The sequence below is a fragment of the Schistocerca serialis genome, chromosome 4, assembly GCF_023864345.2.
Source record: "Schistocerca serialis cubense isolate TAMUIC-IGC-003099 chromosome 4, iqSchSeri2.2, whole genome shotgun sequence".
In the NCBI taxonomy this organism is placed as follows: domain Eukaryota; kingdom Metazoa; phylum Arthropoda; class Insecta; order Orthoptera; family Acrididae; genus Schistocerca; species Schistocerca serialis.
In genome coordinates, this window is record NC_064641.1 from 435,324,762 (window position 1) to 435,346,369 (window position 21,608).

General features: G+C 35.8%; 1 protein-coding gene across 1 annotated transcript in view; it reads left to right on the forward strand.

Annotated features, from left to right (window-relative positions):
• LOC126475042 (cholinesterase-like) overlaps window positions 1-21,608 on the forward strand; it is a 124,828-nt gene that overhangs the window by 59,429 nt on the left and 43,791 nt on the right. The gene's annotated exons all lie outside the window — the stretch shown is intronic.

Sequence of the window (21,608 nt, forward strand, 5' to 3'; positions counted from 1 at the left end):
ACATCTGCACTGTCACCTTGCCCCGACAACTCACAAGACGCAGCAGGGGCCCGTGGACGCTGAACGTCTCCCTCCTTCGCGAGGAAGCGTGTCGGCGAGCAGTCACTGACACGTGGCGTCGATGTATCGGGCGCCTGCCCATGTATGCTTCCACGTTGCTGTGGTGGCTGGGATGTGTAAAACCTGCACTCCGAAAGACCTTGATGGCCTACGGGCATGACAGATCGAACTGGCAAAGGGTAACATCGGAATTTTACTATACAGCGTTACGTGAGCTGGCGACGCAACCGCCGTCTCCCGAACGTCAGATGTCCGTACAACGCATCAAAGCTCGTCTACTTCGCATCAGGACAGAGCAGCTAGAAGGTGTCCGCATCCGTGCGCGAGTGCAAGACTGTATCCCCAACGAAACAGTGTCAGTGTATCACATTGTGCGCGAGAGGCGCCACCGCAAACGTCAGCTCATTACGGCGGTAAACACGGAGGACGGCGGCCGTGCAGTGACACAAACGGACATCGCGCACACGTTCGCCAGACACTATGGGACCTCGTACATGGAAGATCCGCGAAATGTATGTGATTATGACGAGCTGTTGCACGATTTTCCCGCCCCTCGGGACGTGGCACCGGATGATAGTCTGCTGTTGCCCATTACACTCGACGAGCTGACATCGGCCTTGGCACGTGGAGCACCGAACAAGTCGCCTGGACCGGACGGTTTACCCCTGGAATTCTACCGCACTTTTTACCACCTTATGGGTGACAAGTGGCTCCAAATGTTTCAAGACCTGATCCGCCCTGATTTCACTGTCCCCACACAATTCACAGAAGGCATCTTGATCCCAGTACCGAAACCGACTCCTCAACAACGACTACAAGATCTTCGCCCGTATCCTCCGCGCGCGTCTCCACACCGCTATCGGGAAAGCCATCCACACCGATCAGACATGTTTAGGTGGCGTCAGCAACATTCATACGGCGTTAGGAGCATACCACGACGTAATTGCTTTAACGGCGGCCTGCAAAATACGAGGCGCCCTTGTCGCCGTAGATTTTGACCACGCATTCGACCGCGTCAACCACGGCTTCTTGCGCGCAGTTTTGCTACACATGCGCCTCTCTCCGGAGTCTGCACAGGTGGTCCACGGAGCGCGCTCCCGCATGATGGTCAACGGTTATCAGTCTGGTCACATTGTTGTTGGACGGTCAGTGCGACAAGGGTGCCCCCTGTCGGGTATATTATTTGCTGCAGCGCTTGAACCAGCTATACATGGTCTACGGCAGCGATTAACTGGTATCTCCTTGAGGGACGTGACCTTTTGTTGTGGTACATTCGCCGATGACGTGGTGTTCCTGGCCAGATCAGAGGATGAAATGCATATGGTGCTACAGTGGCTACGCCAGTACGGGGCGGTCGCTGGGAGCGTCATCAACGGGAAGAAGACAAAATACATGGATGTCGGAGGGGGGCTTTCCCACACAACGGCGGTGCCCCTTGACAAGGTGCCCGTACTCAAGTGTTTAAGGAGTGCAATTCTATAGCAATGTCCGCCGCACGGCGGCGACTACGTACCGCCGGCACCTACACCAGACACGTGCTCTGCTGCAGTACAACAAACTGCGTCGCTTGGATATGCTCCTCAGAACACGTTATGTCAACACCTATCTTGTCTCAAAAGTGAACTATTTTGCGCATATCCTTCCCTTGACGGCTACGATGGCCGACAGATTTCAAGCAGCATATGGACATTTCGTAAGCACCGGTCTGGTTTTTAAAGTCCGATACGCCACCCTGACACTGCCGCAGCGGGCGGGCGGTATCGGTTTTAATTCATGTATATAGCCGTGCGCGATCGCTTTATCTCAACACTATGCGTCGCAAGTGGACCTCTGCCCATGCCACTCTGACGGGCACCCTGATAGCGGAAGTGGCACCACTTTCTCTGCATCCCCCGGTTTCTGCAGGACACATTTCATCGGCACTCACCCACATCGGAGAGTTCTTGATTGACTTCAGCTACTTACGGTCAAAACTTCCGACGACACGGAAGCCCAGCTCAAAAGACTATTATCGACTCTATCAACAGCAGCAACCTGTAAATACGGTCACCCACAGACATCCTGAAGTTTCCTGGAACACGGTGTGGCGAGCTGTACACACGCCTTTTCTACCTACGACGGTGCGTTCATTGTGGTACGTGGTTGTGAATGGGAAGTTCGCTACTCGTCAGAGGCTACATTCCATACATCTGACGGACGACCCCTTGTGTCCGACATGCTCAGTCGCTGACTCGGATGCACACCGTCTGACGTGTGCCGCGACCAGCGAGTGCTGGCTACTGACGCAACGCGTGCTGGCATTACTCTTGCGGCGATTGCCGGAGTCTATCTCCCCTGAAGACGTATTGCGCCCCGATGGCGTATACTTTCCATCAACCAGAACGAACCCCGTTAACTGGCTAAAAGGCATTGCCGTTTATTACATATTTTGCGATGCTCCCAAAGGCACACTCGACTTTTGGTCCTTATTCATGACGACACATGCAGCTTTCAGCCGCCACTCGAAGTACAGAACTCGTTTCACAAATTATTTAGGTTCATTATTTGCGTATCCTCCTGCTCACTGGGGCGTTCCGGGTACGAGACGCTGAAAATGAAGAAGAATCCTGGAGCATATTGATCCTCTACGGACGGAATAGGGGGGGAACCCCTCCCAACAGACGAAAAGACGACGCGGACGCTCGGCTACGGCAGTTGTAGGATCTTTCTTTGTAATGAAACGATAATAAATCTATAATACAAAAAAAATGTTATAAAAATTAAAGAAATAAATAAAAAGACAACATCGACAAACCCACTACCTCCTGATCCTTCGATCCTCGAACTCGAACACGTTGCTTGGGCGTGGCGGCGGGATGGCCAGGCTTCGTGTGTCGACCCCTGCCCTACCCGTCGTCCTGCTCCCGCAGCGGTTCATTAGATTTAAAAAAAAAAAAGAAAAAGGGGGTAGCGTCTTTGATTCATAATCAAAAACGTCTTCGGTCCCGGATTCGATCCCCACCACTGCCTAAATTTTGATAAATAATCAGCATTGGCGGCCGAAGACTTCCGGCATAAGAAGTCTGCCTCATTCTGCCAAAGTCCTTGTCAAAGAGGGCGGAGGAGCGGATAGAGGTTCAGGGCACTCTCTTGTCCTAGGGGTGGGAAATTGCCCCTACAGGCGGAAGAATCAGCAATGATCAACGACATGAGGATGCAGAAGGCAATGGAAACCACTGCATTAAAGACACGTAACGTGTATTCACAGGACATGTGGCCTGTAATTGAAGAAGTGTCATGATGATCTCTCCATTGGCAAAAGATTCCGGAATAGACCCCCATTCGGATCGCCGGGAGGGGACTGCCAAGGGGGAGGTTACCATGAGAAAAAGATTGAATAATCAACGAAAGGATAACGTTCTACGAGTCGGGGCGTGGAATGTCAGAAGCTTGAACGTGGTAGAGAAACTAGAAAATCTGAAAAGGGAAATGCAAAGGCTCAATCTAGATATAGTAGGGGTCAGTGAAGTGAAGTGGAAGGAAGACAAGGATTTCTGGTCAGATGAGTATCGGGTAATATCAACAGCAGCATGAAATGGTATAACAGGTGTAGGATTCGTTATGACTGGGAAGGTAGAGCAGAGGGTGTGTTACTGTGAACAGTTCAGTGACCGGGTTGTTCTAATCAGAATCGACAGCAGACCAACACCGACATGGATAGTTCAGGTATACATGCCGACGTCGCAAGCTGAAGGTGAACAGATAGAGAAAGTGTATGAGGATATTGAAAGGGTAATGCAGTATGTAAAGGGAGATGAAAATCTAATAGTCATGGGCGACTGGAATGCAGTTGTAGGGGAAGGAGTAGAAGAAAAGGTTACAGGAGAATATGGTCTTGGGACAAGGAATGAAAGAGGAGAGAGACTAATTGAGTTCTGTAACCAGTTTCAGCTAGTAATAGCGAATACCCTGTTCGAGAATCACAAGAGGAGGAGGTATACTTGGAAAAGGCCGGGAGATACGGGAAGATTTCAATTAGATTATATCATGGTCAGACAGACATTCCGAAATCAGATACTGGATTGTAAGGCGTACCCAGGAGCAGATATAGACTCAGATCACAATATAGTAGTGATGAATAGTAGGCTGAAGTTCAAGACATTAGTCAGGAAGAATCAATACCCAAAGAAGTGGGATACGGAAGTACTAAGGAATGACGAGATACGTTTGAAGTTCTCTGACGCTATAGATACAGCAATAAGGAATAGCGCAAGGAAGAATCAATACGCAAAGAAGTGGGATACGGAAGTACTAAGGAATGACGAGATACGTTTGAAGTTCTTTAACGCTATAGATACAGCAATAAGGAATATCGCAGTAGGCAGTACAGTTGAAGAGGAATGGACATCTCTAAAAAGGTCCATCACAGAAGTTGGGAACGAAAACACAGGTACAAAGAAGGTAGCTGCGAAGAAACCATGGGTAAAAGAAGAAATACTTCCGTTGATTGATGAAAGGAGGAAGTACAAACATGTTTCGAGAAAATCAGGAATACAGAAATACAAGTCGCTGAGGAATGAAATAAATAGGAAATGCAGGGAAGCTAAGACGAAATGGCTGCGGGAAAAATGTGAAGACATCGACAAAGATATGATTGTCGGAAGGACAGACTCAGCATACAGGAAAGTCAAAACAACCTTTGGTGACATTAAAAGCAACGGGTGTAACATTAAGAGTGCAACGGGAATTCCACTGTTAAATGCAGAGGAGAGAGCAGATAGGTGGAAAGAATACATTGAAAGCCTCTATGAGGGTGAAGATTTGTCTGATGTGATAGAAGAAGAAACAGGAGTCGATTTAGAAGAGATAGAGGATCCAGTATTAGAATCGGAATTTAAAAGACCTTTGGAGGACTTACGGTCAAATAAAGCAGAAGGGATAGATAACATTCCATCAGAATTTCTAAAATCATTGGGGGAAGTGGCAACAAAACGACTATTCACGTTGGTGTGTAGAATATATGAGTCTGGCGATATACCATCAGACTTTCGGAAAAGCATCATCCACACAATTCCGAAGACGGCAAGAGCTGACAAGTGCGAGAATTATCGCACAAACAGCTTAACAGCTCATGCATCAAAGCTGCTTACAAGAATAATATACAGAAGAATGGAAAAGAAAATTGAGAATGCGCTAGGTGACGATCAGTTTGGCTTTAGGAAACGCAAAGGGACGAGAGAGGCAATTCTGACGTTACGGCTAATAATGGAAGCAAGGCTAAAGAAAAAACAAGACACTTTCATAGGATTTGTCGACCTGGAAAAAGCGTTCGACAATATAAAATGGTGCAAGCTGTTCGAGATTCTGAAAAAAGTAGGGGTAAGCTATAGGGAGAGACGGGTCATATACAATATGTACAACAACCAAGAGGGAATAATAAGAGTGGACGATCAAGAACGAAGTGCTCGTATTAACAAGGGTGTAAGACAAGGCTGTAGCCTTTCGCCCCTACTCTTCAATCTGTACATCGAGGAAGCAATGATGGAAATAAAAGAAAGGTTCAGGAGTGGAATTAAAATACAAGGTGAAAGGATATCAAAGATACGATTCGCTGATGACATTGCTATCCTGAGTGAATGTGAAGAAGAATTAAATGATCTGCTGAACGGAATGAACAGTTTAATGAGTACACAGTATGGTTTGAGAGTAAATCGGAGAAAGACGAAGGTAATGAGAAGTAGTAGAAATGAGAACAGCGAGACACTTAACATCAGGATTGATGGTCACGAAGTCAATGAAGTTAAGGAATTCTGCTACCTAGGCAGTAAAATAACCAATGATGGACGGAGCAAGGAGGACATCAAAAGCAGACTCGCTATGGCAAAAAAGGCATTTCTGGCCAAGAGAAGTCTACTAATATCAAATACCGGCCTTTATTTGAGGAAGAAATTTCTGAGGATGTACGTCTGGAGTACAGCATTGTATGGTAGTGAAACATGGACTGTGGGAAAACCGGAACAGAAGAGAATCGAAGAATTTGAGATGTGGTGCTATAGACGAATGTTGAAAATTAGGTGGACTGATTAGGTAAGGAATGAGGAAGTTATACGCAGATTCGGACAGGAAAGGAATATGTGGAAAACACTGATAAGGAGAAGGGACAGGATGATAGGACATCTGCTAAGACATCAGGGAATGACTTCCATGGTACTAGAGGGAGCTGTAGAGGGCAAAAACTGTAGAGGAAGACAGAGATTGGAATACGTCAAGCAAATAATTGAGGACGTAGGTTGCAAGTGCTACTCTGAGATGAAGAGGTTAGCACAGGAAAGGAATTCGTGGCAGGCTGCATCAAACCAGTCTGTAGACTGATGACCAAAAAAAAAAAACCAGGCCTGATTAGCTATACGATGGGTGTGGACAGCATCACAAATTGAGTGATCACTGTGAAGGCCACTGCAATGTTGGTAACTCGCTGAGACAGCGTTTTCAGATAGTGAATGATTTTAGAGGGCGCTCATAGTCGGTCCTCACTAGGATAGTTTGTCAAATCGTTTAACATCTAAATCCATGGAACATTCAATGGGACTAGCCCCCCCTCCTTCCCCCGCCCCACGATATTAAACTACATTGGAATGTTAGGGCAAAAATATTCGTCAATGATGTCTAATCATCAATATTTGCCATGTATCAAGTACATTTTAACCCCTTCAAATCTGCCTGCCATTGGAAAATAATGGACTCCCTGTAACTTTTGTGTCATCCCTCACCACTGATCGGAGACTATCAACAGAATGCCTACCGAATTACCACACCATCCATAGGCTGGCGTTAACACCACAATATAAACAAGTACATTTGGAGTGGTGCCATGTTATAGAACCACAGATCGCCTATGTATGGTGTTGCGTTGTGTTCAGTGATGAATCACAGTTGTGCATTACACCAGATAACCTCTTTCAACGAGAATGTTGGTGACCTAGTGAGGAGTCCAATTCTTACAATATTTTGGAGAAGCACAGTGGTATTACTTCTGGCCTTATGGCGTGAGAAGCCATATGGTATTACCTCACATCACGGCTGGCAGCGAATGAGACAACTGTGACAGTAAACCCTACATCACGGACATGGTTCAGCCTAGTGAGCTACCCCTTACATGACAGTATCGGGCTGCCATATTCAAAAGGATAATGACTGTCCAGCATGGCACATGTCTCTATGAAATGTACATGATCTTGAGACACTCTGATGGTCAGTAAGCCTCAGATCTGTTCCCAATAGAATATGCATAGGATCAGCTCCAGTGTCAACTCCATCCCAATGCCAGTCTCCAGGGTATCACGGACCAGTTACAACAGTTGTGGGCCAGCTTGCCTCTGAAGAGAATGCGATAACTTTTCGACACCTGTCACATCCGAGGCAGTACAGGGATTCCGGCCAGATTGGCTGCAATGTCACCCTGGTAAGTGGTCTCAAACTGCCAAGTGCTTTGTAAATTCGACTCGATTCCGAAAGCACTGAAATAATATCAAATGTCCCCTCAGATCATGAAGTATCTTTCATTTCATCCTTCCCTTATGGATTTTTTGATCAGGTGGTCTATAAAAGTCAAGTCACATGTTAAGCTATTTCAAATAGTTATTCTTGCTGCACTACCACCGAATCCAAGCCCTCAAATATCATTCTGTCCTGACGACTTAGTTATCTCAACCACACCAGACTGCACCACAACATGTGATGATAGTGCAGTACTCTGTGCACAAGTAAGATTTTAATTGTGCTGGTATATCTGGACCACCAGTACACAGAGGGAACAGGAAACGCATCGATGATATTTCGGAGGCTATTCACGGATATTTTCTGAGTATTTTGGTACTAGGAACCAGTGAATTTCGGCGGCTCGCTACTGAGTAATTGCATATTGTTCGATCTCTTAACTCCGTATCTGCGCAACCATCAAAATGTTATCAGTATATTATGTGTGTCTTGTTTCAAAACAAATGTATTCCATCCACTTGGGGTACACGCTGTTTACAACAGTAATGCCCATTTTACTCCTCGCCTTCAAGCTTGCATTCAGTACTGCTAGGTTTCATTTCAGGCTTCTTGTTCCAGCAGTGTTAGTTCCAAGCTGACAGTGGTACCCAGCATTATAGATATGTTTGCTGATGTATAGTGGGCCGATTTATATCTCACATGTTTGCTCATCAGATGTGATACAAGAACACTATGATGAAGCTATGTGAAGTAGCTCCTGCTGGAGATGGGCAGAACCATTCTTTTCAAGAGTCTGATTAGATCCAATAACTTACAGGAAAGGACTAGCTCTTCCTCATCATTCACTTACTTAAATGAATGCAAAAAAAGAACCTTACTTTTTCAGTCCAAGTCACTATCCTAATTTGAACCCGTTTTGAAAGAATTTAGAAAGAGGAATAATACTTTTCCACTGTTTCCATTATGGACTTTGACATTTTTGGTAAAGTACTACATTTTGGCTACAGCATAAATTTTAAAAAATCACAAACAAATTTGAATACTTCCTATGTAACTGATATTATGAAATTGAATATACATAATTTTATTTACAAGAAAATTTAGTACAAAAATTAGAACAGAGATTAATTTTCTGGTACTTGAAATTATAAGCAGTCATTGCCACACACAACATGTCAATACATGTAAGTTGTACATTTGTGAAAATTCTGGCAGAAAGAGCATATTTTTGAAAACTGTTTCGATTTAAAAATAAAATTTTAATTTTGCTATATCACATAGTCAATAATTTATCTACTACAACAGACAAACATTTATTTTCAAAATCAAAAGTCTAATAAATTTTTTCTTAGTAGTTAATTCTCCAAGAAACAGTTTACCAATACAAGCGATTGTAATTTTTCAAAATGTGCTTTTCAACTATAAATGTTTTAATTCTTACAGATCTAATTTTTCTCTTTTCAATTAAAAGCGAAACAAATTGTACTCCAAACCTGAGTTATTTCAAAAATTCCAAAAGCATGGTGAACAAAAATGTAGAGTAAGTTAGGCTGATTTAGGAAATTATGGTAAAGAAAAAGATTATTCAAATGTAAGTAGACAAGATTTAAAAGAATTATTGATTATTTTAAAATGAAAGAAATGAGGAGAGAACTAAGACATAGAAATGTAAAAGAACATCAAACGATCCACAAAACAAAAAATTTTAATAATTATTCCAAATGTAACAAAGAAAAGTTAATCAATGTTATTCTAAAACCTGTTACCAATATTAAAAATAGCGATAGTGAATTGATTAATATATTCTTACGAAACCGTCATCAAATTTCCAAAGTAAAATATGAAAAAAGGAATTCCAAACATAATACACATCTATCAATAGATCTTAGAATAATATTAATAATATTCATAATGAGAGCTATTTTCAGAAGCTTATGGAAGATAAATATCAAAAATTTAAACACAAAGCAACCAGAAAATTTACTTGGTATAAATTTTCTAGATGATGATCTTTTAAAATCACATACACACATTTAAAGGGAAACCTCTGTTTTTAAATTGAGAATAATAGTGTATGAAATTAATAATGTTCATAACATTCTTTAACCACAAGAATTTTACAATCAAATTAAAGAAGCAGTAGTTGCTATTTAAGAATATTGTAATATAACAAAGAGCGTTTAGAGGTAATATGCAATATTTTGTAATTTTAAAAGACTGAGCAAAACACATATGTTTAATTTTAAAACAAGTAATAAACCTTTTTTAAGAACAACGAATTTACATGATTGTTATCAAAACTCAACAAATAAACTATTAACTGAAGTGGAAGAAATGCAATGAAAAAATCTAGTCTGTATTTATTTCATATAAATTATTTATATTAAGTATTAGTAGTCAAAACGCAATTTCTTGTTCTTCTCATATCGATTGCCAAACGAAGACAAGAAACTAGAATTAACATAAAAACAAATTTCTAAAATGTTTTCTTTATTAAATGAAATTAGCTTTATATTAGGTAGATGATGATGCAGAAAGTGTTAGTAAATATAAAAATATTCTATTAGAATTAGATGATATTTTAGAAAAATGAAAAATTAATTTTTTTGTTCGATTAACAGTTACTCTAAAAATTTAAGATCAAATATTTCAAATAATGTTTACACTTATAATGAAATATTTATTACATAACCTCATTACCATACAAAAAATAAGGAAGAAAACATGTTAATCTTCTATTAATTTAATGATTAAAAAATTAGTTTATGCTTATGAAGATATAAATTTTGAAGTAAAATAAAAAGAAAGAATTAACCTAATTACGAATATTTCTATTCTAGAATTCATATATCAAACATTTCTGTTCAAGATTATAGCAATCAAAAAAAGTTTGGCAAAATTCAATATTATAAATTTATGTGAATATACAAGATTATATAATAAATATGATGTTTTAATTTTAGCACATATTTTCAAAAATGTTTGAGATATAGGTATTATATCATACAAATTCGATCCATCTAGGTACTTTACAGCTCCTGGTTAATCTTGTGAATCTATGTTAACAATAACAGAAGTTGAATTACATTTATTAGATTATTATGATGTGATTTCTTTCTTGGAATAGGAATTCGAGATGGAATTTCTCACAGTATCAAAGGATATGCTAAATCAAATAATAAGTATATGAAAAATTTTGATGCTGAGGAATGATCAAAATATATTCCATATTTATATGCAAATTATTTATATGATTAGGAAATGTCACAATCTTTAAAAATTTCAGTCAGTTAGAACCAACATGTTTTAATTCTGAAACAGTGTTAAAATACCAGATAATAATTAATATGATTGTATTTTAGAACATGGTTTACAACATCAAATAAATACGTGATGTACACAAAGATTTACCTTCAGAAAGAGTGGAAAAATAAATTATTAATAACAATAAATAATAACAAAAAATGATCTTCAAATGACAGAAATAGACTAAATATTAAAATAATAACAGATCCAGAAAAAATACGAAATATATTTCAAAACAAAATTATGAACATATTACTGTATTTTCAGAAAATTTAGTTGCAATTTGTATGTAAAAACAATAGTAAAATTCAATAACCTGGTCTATATTGAAATGAATATTCTATATATTTCAAAAATGAAAGGGTGTTATTTTTATAATAAAGTTATTAAACCAAAATACAGTGAGAATATAGATTTATGTCATATGGATACAGATTCTTTTATTTACGATATAAGAACAAAAGATACGTACAAAAAACTACACCCCGTCTGAACAGGCCTTGGAAGGCCCAGTGGTAGCAACCAGCTGCCTTGTCATCCTCAGCCCACAGGTGTCAATGGATGTGGTCAGCACACCACTCTCCAGGCCATATGTCAGTTTACGACACCATTGCCGCTACGTCTCAATTAAGTAGCTCCTCTGATTTCCTCACAACGGCTGACTGCACCCCACTTGTAAAAAGTGCTCGGCAGACTGGATGACACCAATCACAGTGCTCGCACAGCCCGACACTGCTTAACTATGGTGATCTGATGGTAACTAGTGTAACCACTGCCACAACAGATTTTTATAAAAAAAACCATGACAAACAAATTTGACACAAGCGATTATTCCAAAGATAATATTTATAAAATCCTGCAAGCAAACAAATTTCAGGAAAAGTGAAGGTGAAAATTGTGGAAAAATTATGTTAGAGCACAATAGCTAAAAAGGGACCATAGTTGCTAATAAAACCTAAAGGAATTTAAAACATTTAACTAAAAAATGAAATAAGTTTTGATAATTATACAAACTGTTTGGATAACAAAATAAAACAGAAAAATTAATTTCATTAGATCATGTAATCATTAATTGCATACAATTTAGTAGGGTAAAATTGTTCTTAAGTGCTGTAAATAATAAATATATTGTATCACAAAACATAATAAATATTATACATTATGTTCATTATCAAAGAATAACATATGACAATTAATAAATTACATACACAAATTTAATCAAAACAAACTATAAAATTAAAAATATGACCTCTATGTCTGAAAGGTTTTTTATATTTCATCATGATATGGTAATTTTTTATGTTTTCAAACCTGTTTTACAAACAAATTTCCCACAAAAACAATAAACATTCTTGTTTATGAAACTTCCTGGCAGATTAAAACTGTGTGCCCGACCGAGACTCGAACTCGGGACCTTTGCCTTTCGCGGGCAAGTGCTCTACCAACTGAGCTACCGAAGCACGACTCACGCACGGTACTCACAGCTTTACTTCTGCCAGTACCTCGTCTCCTACCTTCCAAACTTTACAGAAGCTCTCCTGCGAACCTGCGAACCTGCGCAGGAGAGCTTCTGTAAAGTTTGGAAGGTAGGAGACGAGGTACTGGCAGAAGTAAAGCTGTGAGTACCGTGCGTGAGTCGTGCTTTGGTAGCTCAGTTGGTAGAGCACTTGCCCGCGAAAGGCAAAGGTCCCGAGTTCGAGTCTCGGTCGGGCACACAGTTTTAATCTGCCAGGAAGTTTCATATCAGCGCACACTCTGCTGCAGAGTGAAAATCTCATTCTGGATTCTTGTTTATACCTTTCTTAATGAAACTTACTGGCAGATTAAAACTGTGTGCCAGACCGAGACTCGAACTCGGGACATTTGCATTTCACAGGCAAGAGCTGCGAGGATGGGGCATGAGTCGTGCTTGGGTAGCTCAGTTGGTAGAGCAATTGCCCAGGAAAGGCAAAGGTCCCGAGTTCGAGTCTCAGTCCGGCACATAGTTTTAATCTTCCACGAAGTTTCATATCAGTGCACACTCTGCTGCAGAGTGAAAATGTCATTCTGGACCTTTCTCAATGTTTTAAGTTATATGAAATTTTTCCATTTTTTTGACTGATTATAGTTACAGCTGTGAATACATTTAGAAGAAATTTTTACTATTTTTCAAAATTTTCAAAAGCAAATGTTTTTCTCCAGTATTTGATAAGCTCTTTTCTATTTTCATACTAGCTGACCCGGCGGACTCTGTTCCGCCTTAAAGCCAATAAATAATCAGCTTTTGGATGTTAAGTTCAATTTTTTATTAGGACAAATAAAAATTAAGTATTTTAATGATTCTTTATGTTTTTTGGTGCATAGCTTCCACTCTTCAATTCAGTACCTTGTGATACATGACATTTTTTGTTTTATTATCAGGCGCAAGGACAAACAACGCTTAAGTCTTCCAACCCGTGAACATGCCACATATAATTGACCATTTGAATCATATGGATATTCCAGATTTAAACCACAAACTTTCAAGGATTGGCCTTGTGATTTGTTAATGGTCATGGCGAATGCAAGACGGATCGGAAATTGAAGTCTTTTAAACCCAAACGGCACATCAGTTGGGACCATTGGGATCCTCTGAATGAGAACTTCCTCACCCTCGAATTTTTCTTTGAGTATCGTCGTGTAAATAACATTGGTCATCAATTTTCTTACCTCAAAACGTTTACCGTTGCACAGTTTTGGTTGGTTTATGTTTCAAAGCATGATTACTACAGAGCCAACTTTTAGGCGTAAATTGTGCGGTGGTATGTCAGGCACATCCTAAGAGTTTAAAAATTCAATTGGATAGTTGGTGGCTTCATCTTCATTTGTTACACAGTCAATAGATTTGAATGAATGCATTTTACCAATGATCTCATTCTGAATTATGTAGTTTAGGTCATCTACATCTTTATTCTTAGCCGCTAAAATTGCTCGCTCACTCAACCATTCATTACTTTTGTAGTTAGTAGTGATGTTGGGGAATACTTTGTTGATAAGTTCGTCTTTTGATGAGACAAAGTTACAGAAATTATGAGGAAATGAAATCAATCCGCTCGATTCTTCGACAGGTACTCGACCATTACCGATAGTCAGCAATTGCTCAAAGAAATCTTCAGCAGATGTATCATTAAGCAATACAACTCTCATGTTTGTTGTCAGTTAAAGTTTCTTCACAAAGCGCCATAGATTCGATGATTTGAGGCAAGCATTTATTTCAACTGCAGCCATTGATCTTGGAACTACTGGCAGTGTTTGGTGGAATTCGCCAGACAGTAAAATCATTGCCCTCCAAAACATCTCGAGTCATTGCGTAGATCTTTCAATATTCGGTTAAGTGCCTCTAATGCACGTTTATGAGCTGTTGTGCATTCGTCCCAGATCTTGGATGCTGATAAAACTTCGGCCACTGCTGAGTTTTTTGTAATATTACATGTTGTTTATTCAATAGCTTGAAGATTTAACGGTAATTTTAATGCTGACTGAGCCGTACGGCATCTTTCTCACAATGTGTCTGCTATTCTGGAAGAACCAACTGCAACCGCAATGTTGGATCTCGCACGAACAGTGGCTAAAACTACTGACATGCGGAATGTCTTGCCAGTTCCACCAGGGGCATCCAGGAAATATAAACCACTATTTCCATCATCAATTGCCTTATTAATGTATCATAAACTTCCTTTTGCTGGGGTTTCAACAGGGGTACATTCGTTTGAACTACTAAATCTACTTTGTGTTTTGTTATTCCACGCCAGATGCGGTTCTGTTGTACTACGTTTTATAGCAGTCGAACGGGATAAAAAGTATCCTATGTCCGTCTCCTGGTTCTAAGCTACCTCTCCACCAATTTTCAGCCAAATCGGTCCAGCCGTTCTTCAGTTATAAATAGTGTAACTAACACAACTTTCTATTATATATATAGATTAAGTATTCATTACACATTTCTGAACGCACACGTAATATTTTTCAATCTTTTTTAAAAAAATACACATAATAGTTTATTCATCCATTTTAAATAGTTTATGAACGCATGTCAATCATCACTTACAAATTTTGACAAAAAAAATTTGACAGCTCCGAAACTAAAGAACTTTTAGGGAAAATAACGCATTTTTCAAGTATTCGTCAATTTGTCATTGTTTTTAAGATGTATTCTGCTATTCGGGGCGGAGACAAATCCAACAAATCAAAAACCATGAAAATTTTTATTCGTCAATTTTTCATTATTTTTAAGATGTATTATGCTATTCGGGGCGGAGACAAATCCAACAAATCAAAAACCATGAAAATTGGTCCAGCAGATCTCGAGTTATAAGTGTTGTAACAAACCCGACTTTGTCTTATATATATATATAGATTTATTTTTCTCATATCTTTTTGTGTCTTTTGCATTCACTCAGTAAGACTGGTTTTTGAAGGTCTGTTCATATTTGTAATTTTTATTTCTTTGTAAATTTCTTTTTCTTGTTTGCAAAAAGGTCAAATAATTTTAGTTTTGCTTTCCATTTTAAAGAAATAATGTAACAGAATTTAAAAACATTAAAATTTTATAAATTTTATTATATCTAAATATATTCATTTTTAGGTCTAAAAAATAAAAAACTTAAATATAATGATCAAGATTATTTATGATAATAATTATCTTTGGTTTGAGGCTAAATGTTTTTTGTTTGCTTCTAATCTGAAATGTAAATTCACTTATTTCTTTTGATATAATGTAGCTTTGAAATTACTTATTTCCACCAAATGAACCAAAAAAATTTTGTATTTTAATACCTATAATAACAACTCCAATGAGTAACAGACATATCTAAAAGTACTACTCCACATTCTAAATTTTTTGGCTTATCACATAATTCATCAATCATAAAAATGCGAAGAAAATATTGCATTTTTAATTGTTTGACTAATTCTTCTGTGTCAAAACTAGGTAAAGAGTTTAATTTTTTTCGGATGTTTCCTAGAAATTTGTTATTCTACATCTAATTCTTTACCATTGCTTAATTATGTTTTCCCATGTTCTTCAAATTCTTTATGAGCTTTTTAATTCTTCCCAACTTCATTTCCAAATACCTGCAGAGCCCTAGCAAATGAACCAAAAGTTCTGCGATGTGCTGATGCTACCAATAATGTTAAAAAGTCCACCTTTCTTCTTTTATGTCTCTTTTGTTCATTAAATATTCAATAATTTTTTTTTACAACAGGAATATCAAATGTAATAGGTAATTTCTTCCTTTCTGTGCATCAGTTAAAATTGGTTAAATACTATTTAGTTGTTTATTATTTATTTTATCATCAGATATATTTCATCATTTGGAAGTTTAGTATAATCAATACTAGAGTTATTAATTTACATAGATTAAAAATTAAAAAAGGATTTTTTATAATTCCCATGCATTTTCATCAACATATATTCACGTTCCAAACTTTCGTTTTCCATAAATTATTCCTCTAACAGCAGTTGCAGCTAATTTTTCTTGAATCAAGGTATCTCAGGCATACACTCTTTCTTTTGCAGCTGATTGAAGTTTTGATCAGCTTCATGACTTGTTCATAATTTTCTGTATCAAAAATATCATGTTCCTTACATGTTTCATCTAGTGGCCTTGTCACCTCTAGCTTCTAACTAATATAGTAAAAGATCCACATTAATTATAACCAGAACATGCATGTCAGAATTAGGTAAATTATTTAAAGTACAATTTACCATTCTGTTTATTATTTTTCACTTTTTCCGTATATATAAGATGTGTTATGCAAAAATCAAAAAAAAATATGGTGTACCTTTGGATTATTCATATTGAAGTATTTGAATTTATTTGTCATCATTTTTGTTATTGCAACTTTGTCATTATGGTAATATTTGTTGTTGCTAATTTCTGCTTCATGGATAACTGTTTAATAGTTTATTAAGTCACAAACATTTCTTATGGATTTCCAGAATGTGTGTGATAAATTCTACAAAACCTTATAAACCAAGGTTTACCTTTTGGATTGTTGACAACAAAGTCAGGGAGTTTAACTTTAAACATTTGTGTTATTGCAACTTTTTCATTATTATAATTTTTGTTTCCAGCTAATTCTTCTCATGGATTACAGATAATACATGAATAAATTGATGATCATCATTCATCCAGATATATTCGACTAATGTCTTCAATTTTCAATTACTCTTTCTAATGAATCATTTAAATTTCTTTCTGAAAAACGAGGAAAATATGCTCAAAGAAGTGTTTTAATCAAATTGTTATGTTTATTTCATTTATTCTAGTTAATTTTATTTGGATTATTATCAAATAAACAGCATTTGAGTCAAATAAAATTTTTTGCATAATTTTGTAAATCAACAGAATCTAATTCTAATCCAAAGTTATTCTAAGTAATTTGTTTTTTAGGAAGAAGTTTCTTCAATCCATCAGTACCTTCATATAATTTTTCACCAATGTTAAATTTATCACCATTGAATTGAACTGAATAATTACTAATGTATTTAAAATTACTGACAGTCCTCAATCCAGAAACAGTATTTTCACTATGATTGATAGATTTTAACATTATTTCACTTACATTTATTTTTTAATATCATGATCTTTGATTTCTTTTGTCTTTCACTTCTTGTCATATTTATTCAATAAATCATGTCTTTCTGATTCACTTACCATATAATCTCTTTATCAGTATCATAGTGTTAATTGTTGGAATATAGTTAATTTCTTCTAAAAAATGTTGATAATAAGGAAGAGTTTGTCTTTAACATCTCTATTTTCTACACTTGCTTCTCACCAAAATGTTCAACTCCTTGTTTAACTTGTTCAATTGTGTCAATAACATGTAGATCTTTTTTTAAAATTCTTAATTATCTGTTCTCATTTGTTTTTTCCATTTTTAAGCCCTCCTCTTAATATTCTTATAACTTTCCATTTCATTTAGCATTTTTAACCACCTCTGGATCAGATTTAGAAAACAACTATTATCAATAAAAATACAATAATCATTTTTATTTTACACTCAATGTTTATGTTCATTGTTTATGTTAAACTTTATATGTTGAACGTTTTTATCTTCAATGTTCATGTTTAAAGTTTTAATATTCAACTCTTTTATGTTAAAAATTTATGATTAATATTTATATTAAACTTTTAATGTTAAAAAAATCCTAATCTTTTCTCTATACTTAGCCATTATTAATTTTCTTCCTATATCTATTGTTACAAAACTTAATTCATATTTTTTTCGATCATTTACTACATATTTCCTTAAAATCGTCAAAATTTAGATCACCACCAACAAATTCATGATAAATATCATTTAAATTTGTTTCATCTTGTATGAAAATGAAGAATATCTCTTTGTAATTGGTTTGGTACTTTTGAATAAGTTTGATCTAAGTAAAAACAATCTGTTCCTTTATGCATACCTCTAGTCAAATATTATCTAGCTGTTTTCTGATATTCAGGAATAAAATCGTCTAAAACAACTGCAGACTTACTTCCACATTTATCTGATACAATAATTGCATCACTGTTTTCAATTAAAAGCAGTAAATTTTTGATTAATTTCATCCATCATTTTTTCTCCTTTTTATGTGTTCTTGATATTTTGGTTCATCTAGACTTTTTGAATAAACATACAGGCGTTTAATTTTTTTCCAATTTATCCATCCTCAAGCTAGAATATAATTATCAATTGGTAGTGCTGTTTTTCCACAACCCCTTGTTCCTGTTACTGAACATTGAATAGAGTATGGTATAAGTTTATAGCGATTATATTTTAATTTTTCATGAATTCTTTTTTTATTTCAATTGAGTGATAATTCATCTATTCTTTAAAAAATCCATTAACTATTCCACTAAAAGAAACTAATGAAAATGTTTTACTAGTTGTTTTTATACACCTTTTTGGCCCCAAATATTATATCAATAAATATTACTATATTCATGAATGAAGAAACGATATAAATTCCTGTTGATCAATACAGTTTCAAAAAATTTAGAAAAATTTATGTAATGGAAAAACCTAATATACATCTTATATTTCAAATAAAGTTGTTAAATGAAATTTATATTACATTATTTTTGGATAAAAAAGATTCTACTGGTCTAATTTTGGGATTTAATCATCAGATTATTGAAGCCAATGAAATGCCTTTGCTAATAATGCCACTTGAAGTAATAAATATAAATTTTTATTTAGCTGATGGATTGTTCATAGAACATAATGACCATTTTCATAGAGAAAGTAATATTAGTTCTTCATTTAAATCCAGTCATAAATTTGAAGGACCAATAACTTATTAACTAAAGTATTGTATAAATATTCTAAATATTGACACTACTCCAAATTTGATAATTACTATCACTGATGTAAATGATAATTTATGCACTTCAATGGCGCTTTGGTAGGGGTACTTCTAATAATGAATTAATAATTTCTCTAAATAAATCATGAACAAAATCGAGAATTATCGATTTTCCTCAATTCCTGTTAATGAGAAAACAAAAAATAACTTAGATCTTCCTAACAAAACAGAAATTAATATTAATATTGGCAATCATTTGTTTGATCCTAATTATTCACATGTTTGTAGGGCATTTGATGTTATTCACACTGATGGAATAGGTAGCTCAGTTTGTGATTGTAAATCGAATATAAAAATAATTTAAATTTATGTCTTAATATTGTTTTATGTTATTACAATTAATGAAAATAATATTTTATCTACAATGGAATATTCTGTTATTTCTCCATCAACTCTAATTCAGTTAACTTCACCTCTATCAATAGAATTAACTACAAAAGGACATATTCTTAACTTTGATAAAACTGAAAACAAACTAAAAGAATTACTTTATCCATTAAAATTATTTATAGAGGTTTTAAGGATTTTAAAGTAATTATTTTGGAATGATGTTTAACTGTCATTTTCACTTGGCAGTTCAAAAAAATATCAAGAAGATTGTATTCTTCGATAGGCCACTAATAATGATAGTAGTACATTTTCAAAAGAAATAAAATTGTTCAAAAATAGTACGAAAATTCGTTTCCTTGTTGTTACATATGAACCAGAATATTGACGTGAACAAGAACAAGAAAGTCTAAAAATTCCAAAATTTCCAGTTTCTTTCTTTCACCTACAAACAATTGAATTTGCTGGATTAAATGGAAAAATAAATTTTGAACTACATATTACTAATTATTATAATTCTGTTGAATTTGATAGCAATTCCTTTATTTTTGTTGTTTTAGCAACTAATCGAAAAAGTAAACACTTAAGGGATGCTTTTTCCATTTGATATGTGAAATTACAAAAATTCTGTGTAAAAAATGGAAGAAATGAAGCTTTTCCTCAAGAATAATTAAGTCTTGATCCACCAAATAACTTTGTAAAAGCTTACAATGCTCTCATATTTTTCAAAAGAGTAACACATTTAAATAATGATGTAAATATGGATCCATTCAATGTTATTAAAAATTATCCTATCATTGTAATAAATGTGCCTAGACGAATGAATTTTGTAACTACTCAAAGAACAATTGTGATATTATGTGCCTTTAAAAGACAATATACCTAATGATACAATTCAATAGATAATTGTGTACAGTACAAAGAATTTAACTTATAATTCACAACACAGAATTATAACAGAAAGTTTTTAATTAAATAAAAGAATAACAAATTAGAAATGTTATCAAAGTGTTAACTTCATGTTTACAGTGCCTTTTGAAATCTTTTCAGTCAGATGTAGCAAGCATAAAAAAAATTAATTTGATATTTTGTCTATTTCTTGAATAATTTTTAAAATTGTACAAGGACAAAAATAATCTTTTAATACTTTTGGTAGTTTATAAAATGCATAGGTCTCCTCTCTATCTGTCTCATAATAATAATAATCTGCTATATTTCTTGTAGTAATAGATCAAAGAGAGTTCGATTTTTTAATTTCCTTCAAAATATCTATATTTTTTCATAATAATAATTAGTTATTTCTTTTTCTGTTATGGAAAAATGGAGAGTTCGATTCTTTTATTATTTCCCAGATATCTGTAGCTTACTTCTCATAATCAAAAATGATCATATACAGGTTGTCTCACCTAATTCTGCCAGCTCAAATATCTCTGGAACAACAATAGATATTTAGAAAAGGTTTTCACCAGCATGAATGTATGGAAGGTGCTTAGGAAACCAAATACTATGCGAAATTTTAAAACATAAACAAATACAATTTTCAATACAAACCTGTATACTTTTAAATGACACCCCCTGTTATTTTGCATGCAATCAAGAGCATGAAAAACCACAAAAATGGTGACAATGGTTGCATCACAATACGTCAATTACATCCCAAGAAACTGCGACATGAAGTTGATGCTTGAAATAAATGAAGTGCACAGCTAGAGCACATCCTGAGACTCAAGCATGCACCTCACGCTGCCGCTAATCGTGACATGATTGACGTACTACGTCAGTGGAGTGTTAAGGTGTGGTGTGGTATTGTATGACAACACATCATTGGCCCATATTTCATTGGTGGCACTCCTAAAGTGTGATAGTTTAGTCCCTTCTTGAGCTGTACCTTACTTGAACCTGTCCACCTCATGATGTGTCAAACAATGCTATATGATGGCTATCCTGCACATAATGTTTGTTGTTGCGAAATGACAACTACAGCTACAGTTAGTGGTAACACACTGGCTTTCACGTTTCTAAACCTCATAAGTTCTGAAATATGTGGCTTGTAAAGGATAGCAAC